The sequence below is a fragment of the Capricornis sumatraensis genome, chromosome 4, assembly GCF_032405125.1.
Source record: "Capricornis sumatraensis isolate serow.1 chromosome 4, serow.2, whole genome shotgun sequence".
NCBI classification, from domain to species: Eukaryota; Metazoa; Chordata; class Mammalia; order Artiodactyla; family Bovidae; genus Capricornis; species Capricornis sumatraensis.
Window position 1 is genome coordinate 116,343,582 of NC_091072.1, and position 9,736 is coordinate 116,353,317.

Genomic DNA, 9,736 nt, shown 5'->3' on the forward strand with positions numbered 1-9,736 from the left:
TATAAATTTCTAGGCTGATAGTATTTTTTTCTTTCAACATTTAAAGATTTCACTACACCATCTTTTCTCTTGTATGGTTTCTGATGTGATGTCCCTTGTGATTCATTGTTGTTCTCCTATAGGTAAGGTGTATTTTTCTTTTGGCCTCTTTTAAGATTTTTTTCTTTGTCTTTTTGAGGTTTGAATATGAATGCTTTAATGTTTTTGTTTTTGTTTTCATTTATCCTCACTGGTTTTCTCTGGACCTGTGGTTTGGCATTGTTATTAATTTTGCAAAGTTCTCAAACATTATTGCTTCAAATATTTCTTTTGTTTCACCCTCTCTTTCTCTTACAGTATTTCTGTCATGTGTATGTTGCACCTTTTGATGTTCCGCAATTCTTGGATGTTCTATTTTTTTCTTTCTTTTTTTACCTCTGTATACGTTTTATTTTGAGAGGTTTCTTTTAATTGTTTTCAAGTTCACTGATTCTTTCCTTGCTTGTGTTGAGTCTACTGATGAACCCTTGGAAGAAATTTTTAATTTCTATTTCTGTGTTTGATTTTTAGCATCATTTGATTGTTTCTTAGAATTTCTACCTGTTTACATTAGCCTTCTTTTTTTTTTTTAATGTTGTCTACTTGTCCCTTTAGATCCCTTAATATATTAACCATAGCTATTTAAAATTCTCTGACGGATAATTCTGACATTTGTGTCATATCTGAGTCTAGTTCTGATTATTGCTTTGCCTTCTTAGATTTTTTTTTTCTTGTCTTTTGACCTACTTTATAATTATTATTGAAAGCCAGATGTGTTGTATTAGGCAATAGGAGCCAGCTCCCCAGGGTAAGTAGACCTTTAGTGTAAGGGTTTATGTTAATCTGGGAAGAAGTCGGACTCTGTTTAATGTTTTCTTAGCTATGGGTGCCAATGGCTTCAGATTCATTACTTTCCTTATCTGTGTCTCTCTTCTTGACTTGGATCATGCTTAAGTGCTCCTTCTCAGAGTCTGTGTCTTGCAGCTCTTTCAACTGTGACCTGCTAAGTTATTTTCATTGCAATCCTGTTGAAGCAGTGGTAAGGTACGAAGGAGGAGGAACATTCTGTAACCTTCCCATTAAATCCCAGTCTTTTGTTGTGCTTGTGTTTTGAAGCTGTGATCCTCACAAATATTTCTCCAGGAACAGAGTTTTTTGTATGTTTGTTTCCTGTTTTACGCTCTTTTCTCTGGCTACGGTGTTTCCTATCTATTTCCTTGAATCCTTTGTTGACTGTTTCCTTCCCTTCGGTGAGACAGAAATATTGAAGGGGGTTAGAGTGGAAGAATTTGCTTCCTTCGAGCTGGATGGCTCTGGTAAAGTTCTTCTGTAGACTAGCCCTTTGTAATGGAGAAAGCACTGGTGTATTTCCAAGTGATTACTCTTCCCCTTACTCCTTGGAAGGAAAGTTATGACCAACCTAGACAGCATATTAAAACGCAGAGAGATTACTTTGTCAACAAAGGTCCGTCTAGTCAAGGCTATGGTTTTTCCAGTGGTCATGTATGGATGTGAGAGTTGGACTGTGAAGAAAGCTGAACGCTGAAGAATTGATGCTTTTGAAGTGGTGTTGGAGAAGACTCTTGAGAGTCCCTTGGACTGCAAGGAGATCCAGCCAGTCCATTCTAAAGGAGATCAGTCCTGGGTGTTCATTGGAAGGACTGATGCTGAAGCTGAAACTCCAATACTTTGGCCACCTCACGCGAAGAGTTGACTCATTGGAAAAGACCCTGATGCTGGGAGGGATTGGGGGCAGGAGGAGAAGGGAACGACAGAGGAAGAGATGGCTGGATAGCATCACCGACTCGATGGACATGAGTTTGGGTAAACTCCGGAGTTGATGATGGACAGGGAGGCCTGGCGTGCGGTGATTCATGGGGTCTCAAAGAGTCACACATGACTGAGTGACTGAACTGAACTCTTCCCCTCATGCTGCTGAGCCAGGAAAGCATATTTCTTGAACCTTCACCACGTAAACCTAGTACAATTCCTAGAGGTAAAGTTCATAAGTGTGGGAGTCTTCCTAAGCCTGTTGTCCCCATGGGTTTCTCACTCACATGCTAGAACATGCTGAGCCCCCAGCAGTTCATCAAAATTGCCCTTTGATTTTTCCTATCAGTTTATGACCCCAGATGTTTCTGCTCCAGGTAAGATGATCTCAAGCTATTTCTCTCTGGACAAGACTTCTTCTTCATCTTCAGTTATCTCAAGGGTCCAAAAAATTTATTGATGTTTCAGATTGTTCAATTTTTTGTTGGTGTGAGGATAGGAGAGATAATTTTTAAACTCTTCATATGTACAAGTTGAAATAGATAGCCCCATATTAACTTCTTTTGATACCTGATTAAGTCAGGCCCACTGTGGATAAATTTCTTGATTACTGTAATGCCAGGAGATACATTCCATCATATTCATATATGCCACCCACATCCAAGGGGAGATTACACAGGATGTGTATACCAGAGGGTGGGAGTCTTGGGGATAATCTTAAAATTCTGCCTGTTCTAGCTCTCCAGAGTGGGGGACACTTGAATTTAGTTCCGAAAAACTGAAGAGAACTGACCTAAAAGGTGGAATGAGCAGGCAAGGCAGAAGGAACAGCATGTGCAAAGAGAAGAGAGCAAAGAAGATAGAGAAAAGGAGCTGATGCTCTTGGATCTCAGGATCCAAATGCTAGTCTAAACTCATTGGGCTGTGTACATTAAATATGTGCATATTTTTGTGTATGAATTATACCTTAATAAAGCTTTAAAAATGGGCTTCTCTGGGAGCTCAAATGGTAAAGTGTCTGCCTGTAATGCAGGAGCCCTGGGTTCAATCCCTGGGTAGCAAGTTCCTCTGGAGAAGGGAATGGCTACCCATCCCAGTATTCTTGCCTGGAGAATTCCATGGACAGAGGAGCCTGGAGGGCTACAGTCAATAGGGTTTTGCAAAGAGTTGGACACAAATGAGCAACTAATACACACAAAGCTTATAAAAACCTAGACTCTGATTTCCTTCACTTTGGGATAGCATCTTAGAGTTTTGAGTGGAGAGATTTTCTCAGGAACTCACTCTGAGGACACAAGTAGCCAGCTAGCAAGAACAAAAAACAAAGAACTCTTTCTATTGACCGGGAAAATCTTGAATTACTGGTTTCGAATGTCCAGATGCCTAGATCACCTGAGGCAATGTTCCCGGTGAGCCCTTACCTTGCATTTGGGGTGGTTGGGCTGATGGATATGTTCCTTCTAGAAATTCTGCCACCTCAATTTCAATGAACTAAAGCTTTAATGAACAAGATCTTTTCACAGAAGTGTTGTGTCACTTCAATTTAGTCTTGTTAAGCAAACCTTTTCTGGATTTTCCCCCCCGAAACAAAAAAGTTAAAATAAAACACAACAGTAACAAGATCCTCCCCCTGCTTTTTTAATTTGGGGAAAGAAGGTGGGGTATTTATAGATTGTTTCCCTTTTGTAATTGTATAGATCTCATCCTTTTCTTGGACTGCCATTTTAGTGGACATTTTTATCGAAGATGTTTACATTCCTGCAACACATTGGGAACAAATGAAGCAGCCGTTCTGCAGGGAAATGGCATTGACGGTTGCCATGGGAACTGTGTGAAGTCACAGAAAGTAGATTATCTCATAATACATTACACAGTGTCAGAAAAAGTCAGCCCGACTAGAGAACAAACTACCAATTAATGAGCGACAATGCCAGGCCAGAGAATAGGAACAAAATAGAAGGCCACCTCAGAAAGGTCTTGTTCAAGTTAATTTATTGCTTACTTTGCTCTACTCAAACCAATTATTCTGATTGCTTTCCACCCATATACATCCATTTTAACTAGTTCAAATTTCTACATGAGGAAAATCCGGAAAAATGGAATTTGACATTTTGCAGAAATGTTTAAGATTAAAACAACAACAACTTTTGCTTAGTTGGCCAGGTTTTTAAATTAAATTTTTTGATCTTTTTAGTCTGAACATCTTTGGAAGGCAATAGGCTTAACAATTAAGGGTTTAGGTCCTAGCATCAAACTGCTTGGGTGTAAATTCTGGCTTTGCCTCATTAGATTTTTGGCCTCACAGAAATGACTTTACTTCTCCAAGCCTCAATTTCTTTATCTATAAAATGGGAATAATACTATATTCTGTACCTGTAATAGACATTTCTACCTCATGGGTTTGCTTTGAGGATTGAATTAAGTAATCCATGCTAAAAAGCTCAGCACAGTGCCTGCTCATATTAAGTCTCCACTATGTGGTTAGCAGTGTTTGATGAAAATTCCTAGATTTTCTGGCAAAGAAATTCAAGAAAGCTTATCCTGTGAGAAAAAAAAAAAAAGAAAGAAAAAGAAAATCTGTGCTTTATGCAAAGTCTAACTTGAACTAGCATCAAAAGCACGTGTAAATCTTCATCAAACGGTAGATTTTACAGCCCTCCCCTGGATCTACGAGTCAGTATCTCCTCTTATGAGGCCCAGACATGTACATTTTATATTTATGTTTTGGCTATGCAGTGCAGCATGTGGGATCTCAGTTCCCTGACCGGAGATTGAACCCATGCCCCTGCATTGGAAGAGCACTGTCTTAACCATTGGATAGAAAGGGAAGTCCTCGACATGTACATTTTAAGTGACCTTCCTAAGTGAGTCTGATTCATTTCATCAAGACTAAGAATCACTTTTGCCCATTGGAATGTATTTTTCTAAACCCCAGGTTCTGCGTCTGATTAGCACATGTGTGGGGGGTGGTGCAACGGAGATGGAAGTGTTAACAGGCATCTCGGAGGCTCCGACGCAGGTGGTGGAACAACCACACGTGGAACCTCACCTCCCACTTGGAAGGAGGAGCTCTTATAAAGTTGCCAATTGTCTATGAGGATGGAGTGGAGTTTTCCGTGGAAGAAACAAAGAGTTTCATGCAAGACCCGCTTTCTCGTGGCAAGCTGCTGTTTTCTTCATCTCTCCTGTAACCCAACTGCTTCCTTTTTAGGGGGCTCTTCTTCCCTTACATCTGGATACCTCAGAAACCAGACTAGGGTTCTGGGCTGGAAGCCTCCCACATGTGTCTTAGGCCACTTCTGCTCTGGATGAGGAAATAAAGATTGCTTTTCCATCTGTTTCCCACATTTCTCTAAGAATTTATAGGGTTTAGGAAGTTAGGAAGCGGTGTGATGGTTTAGGGCTTCCCAGGTAGTGCTAGTGGTAAAGAACACACCTTCCAATGCAAGTAGATATAAAGAGATGCAGGCTTGACCCCTGGGCCAGGAAGATCCCCTAGAGGAGGGCACGGCAACTTACTCCAGTATTCTTGCCTGTAGAATCCCCATGGACAGAGGAGCCTGGTGAGTTACTGTCTATAGGGTTGCAAAGTGTCGTACGTGACTGAAGTGACTCAGCATGCATGCCACATACTCAACAACCATAGATTTTTACTCTAAAACTCTATCCATACATCAGTTGTGTAGAAGATGTTTTAAGTGGTTTTAGGGAAACCCACAAAGACATATTAAGTTCATGTGTAATTTCAGCTAAATTACGAGTTCCAGAGGTTCTCTCCAATCACAGGCTTCTGTGCATGCTGAGTTCTCAGGGTAATACTTAGCTGAGTCATGAAGCTAGGATTGGATAACACAGGTGAAAACCCTGACTGCAGTAGCCAGTTCAGTTCAGTTCAGTTCAGTTGCTCAGTCATGTCCAACGCTTTGCAACCCCATTAACTGCAGCACACCAGGCCTCCCTGTCCATCACCAACTCCAGAAGTTTACCCAAACTCCTGTCCATTGAGTCAGTGATGCCATCCATCTCATCCTCTGTCATCCCCTTCTCCTCCTGCCCCCAATCCCTCCCAGCATCAGAGTCTTTTCCAATGAGTCAACTCTTCGCATGAGGTGGCCAAAGTACTGGAGTTTCAGCTTTAGCATCATTCCTTCCAAAAAACACCCAGGACTGATCTCCTTCAGAATGGAGTGGATGGATCTCCCTGCAGTCCAAAGGACTCTCAAGAGTCTTCTCCAACACCACAGTTCAAACGCATCAATTCTTCGGCCTCAGCTTTCTTCACGGTACAACTCTGACATCCATACATGACCACAGGAAAAACCATAGCCTTGACTAGATGGACCTTAGTCGGCAAAGTAATGTCTCTGCTTTTTAATATGCTGTCTAGGTTGGTCATAACTTTCCTTAGAAGGAGTAAGTGTCTTTTAATTTTATGGCTTCAGTCACCATCCGCAGTGATTTTGGAACTCCCCAAAATAAAGTCTGACACTGTTTCCACTGTTTCTCCATCTATTTGCCATGAAGTGATGGGACCAGATGCCATGATCTTAGTTTTCTGAACGTTGAGCTTTAAGCCAACTTTTTCACTCTCCTCTTTCACTTTCATCAAGAGGCTCTTTAGCTCCTCTTCACTTTCTGCCATAAGGGTGGTGTCATCTGCACATCTGAGGTTATTGATATTTCTCCCAGCAATCTTGATTCCAGCTTGTGCTTCTTCCAGCCCAGCGTTTCTCATGATGTACTCTGCATAGAAGTTAAATAAGCAGGGTGACAATATACAGCCTTGACATACTCCTTTTCCTATTTGGAACCAGTCTGTTGTTTCATGTCCAGTTCTAACTATCGCTTCCTGACCTGCATATAGGTTTCTCAAGAGGCAGTTCAGGTGGTCTGGTATTCCCATCTCTTTCAGAATTTTCCACAGTTGATTGTGATCCACACAGTCAAAGGCTTTGGCATAGTCAATAAAGCAGAAATAGATGTTTTTCTGGAACTCTCTTCCTTTTTTGATGATCCAGTGGATGTTGGCAATTTGATCTCTGGTTCCTCTGCCCTTTCTAAATCCAGCTTGAACATCTGGAAGTTGACGGTTCACATATTGCTGAAGCCTGGCTTGGAGAATTTTGAGCATTAATTTACTAGTGCATGAGATGAGTGCAATTGTGAGGTAGTTTGAGCATTCTTTAGCATTGCCTTTCTTTGGGATTGGAATGAAAACTGACCTTTTCCAGTCCTGTGGCCACTGCTGAGTTTTCCAAATGTGCTAGCATATTGAGTAGCAACACTTTGACAGCATCATCTTTCAGGATTTGAAATAGCTCAACTGGAATGCCATCACCTCCACTAGCTTTGTTCATAGTGATGCTTCCTAAGGCCCACTTGACTTCACATTCCAGGATGTCTGGCTCTAGGTGAGTGATCACACCATCGTTATTATCTTGGTCGTGAAGAACTTTTTTGTACAGTTCTTCTGTGTATTCTCGCTGCCTCTTCTTAATATCTTCTGCTTCTGTTAGGTTCCTACCATTTCTGTCCTTTATCGAGCCCATCTTTGCATGAAATATTCGCTGGTATCTCTAATTTTCTTGAATAGATCTCTAGTCTTTCCCATTCTGTTGGTTTCCTCTATTTCTTTGCATTGATCACTGAGGAAGGCTTTCTTATCTCTCCTTGCTATTCTTTGGAACTCTGCATTCAGATGCTTATATCTTTCCTTTTCTCCTTTGCTTTTCCGTTCTCTTTTTTTCACAGCTATTTGTAAGGCCTCCCCACACAGCCATTTTGCTTTTTTTTGCATTTCTTTTCCATGGGGATGGTCTTGATCCCTGTCTCCTGTACAATGTCACAAACCTGCATTGATAGTTCATCAGGCACTCTATCTATCAGATCTAGTCCCTTGAATCTATTTCTCACTTCCACTGTATAATCATAAGGGATTTGATTTAGGTCATACCTGAATGGTCTAATGGTTTTCCCTTCTTTCTTCAATTTAAGTCTGAATTTGGCTTTTTCCGGTAAGCGGCCTGAGGTAACTCCTAAAAATGGTGCGCTATTCACTTGACCCAGAAAACCCCACAAAATCATGCAAATCAAGAGGTTCAAATCTTCGTGTACACTTTAAGAACACTCGTGAAACCGCCCAGGCCATAAAGGGTATGCATATCGGAAAAGCCACCAAGTATCTGAAGGACGTCACGTTAAAGAAGCAGTGTGTGCTGTTCTGCCGCTACAACGGTGGAGTTGGCAGGTGTGCACAGGCCAAACAGTGGGGCTGGACTCAGTCAGGGTCGATGGCCCAAAAAGAGTGCTGAATTTTTACTACACATGCTCAAAAATGCAGAGAGTAATGCTGAACTTAAGGGCTTAGATGTAGATTCTCTGGTCATTGAGCACATCCAAGTGAACAAAGCCCCCAAGATGTGACGCAGGACTTACAGAGCTCACAGTCGGATCAACCCCTACATGAGCTCTCCCTGCCACATTGAGATGATCCTTACTGAAAAAGAACAGATTGTTCCTAAACCAGAAGAGGAGGTTGCACAGAAGAAAAAGATATCCCAGAAGAAACTGAAGAAACAAAAACTTATGGCCCGGGAATAAATGCCACAAAAAATAAATGCAAATAAAAGTAAAAAAAAAAAAAAGTCTGAATTTGGCAATAAGGAGTTCATGATCTGAGCCACAGTCAGCTCCCAGTCTTGTTTTTGCTGACTGTATAGAGCTTCTCCATCTTTGGCTGCAAAGAATATAATCAATCTGATTTCGGTGTTGACCATCTGGTGATGTCCATGTGTAGTCTTCTCTTGTGTTGTTGGAAGAGGGTGTTTGCTATGACCAGTGCATTCTCTTGGCAAAACTCTATTAGCCTTTGCCCTCTTTCATTCCGTATTCCAAGGCCAAATTTGCCTGTTACTCCAGGTGTTTCTTGACTTCCCACTTATGCATTCCAGTCCCCTATAATGAAAAGGACATCTTTTTTGGTGTTAGTTCTAAAAGGTCTTGTAGGTCTTCATAGAACCGTTCAACTGCAGCTTCTTCAGCGTTACTGGTTGGGGCATAGACTTGGATTACTGTGATATTGAATGGTTTGCCTTGGAAATGAACAGAGATCATTCTGTCATTTTTGAGATTGCGTCCAAGTACCTCATTTCAGACTCTTTTGTTGACCATGATGGCTACTCCATTTCTTCTGAGGGATTCCTGCCTGCAGTAGTAGATATAATGGTCATCTGAGTTAAATTCACCCATTCCAGTCCATTTTAGTTTGCTGATTCCTAGAATGTTGATGTTCACTCTTGCCATCTCTTGTTTGACCACTTCCAATTTGCCTTGATTCATGGACCTGATATTCCAGGTTCCTATGCAATATTGCTCTTTACAGCATCGGACCTTGCTTCTATCACCAGTCTCATCCACAGCTGGGTATTGTTTTTGCTTTGGCTCCATCCCTTCATTCTTTCTGGAGTTATTTCTCCACTGATCTCCAGTAGCGTGTTGGGCACCTACTGACCTTGGGAGTTCCTCTTTCAGTTTCCTATCATTTTGCCTTTTCATACTGTTCGTGGGGTTCTCAAGGGAAGAATACTGAAGTGGTTTGCCATTCCCTTCTCCAGTGGACCACATTCTGTCAGACCTCTCCACCATGTCCTGCCCATCTTGGGTGGCCCTACAGGCATGGCTTAGTTTCATTGAGTTAGACCAGGCTGTGTTCCTAGTGTGATTAGATTGACTAGCTTTCTGTGATTGTGGTTTCAGTGTGTCTGTCCTCTTATGCCTTCTCGCAATACTTACCGTCTTACTTGGGTTTCTCTTACCTTGGACTTGGGGTGTCTCTTCACGGCTGCTCCAGCAAGGCACAGCTGCTGCTCCTTACCTTGGACAAGGGGTATCTCCTCACCGCCACCCCTCCTGACTTTGAATGTGGAGTGGCTCCTCTCTGCCCTCCTGC

General features: G+C 41.8%; 1 pseudogene; it reads left to right on the forward strand.

The window, feature by feature from the left end:
- Positions 1–7,829: 7,829 nt before the first annotated feature.
- LOC138078993 (large ribosomal subunit protein uL22-like) lies at positions 7,830–8,388 on the forward strand (annotated as a pseudogene).
- The last annotated feature ends 1,348 nt before the right edge of the window (positions 8,389–9,736 follow it).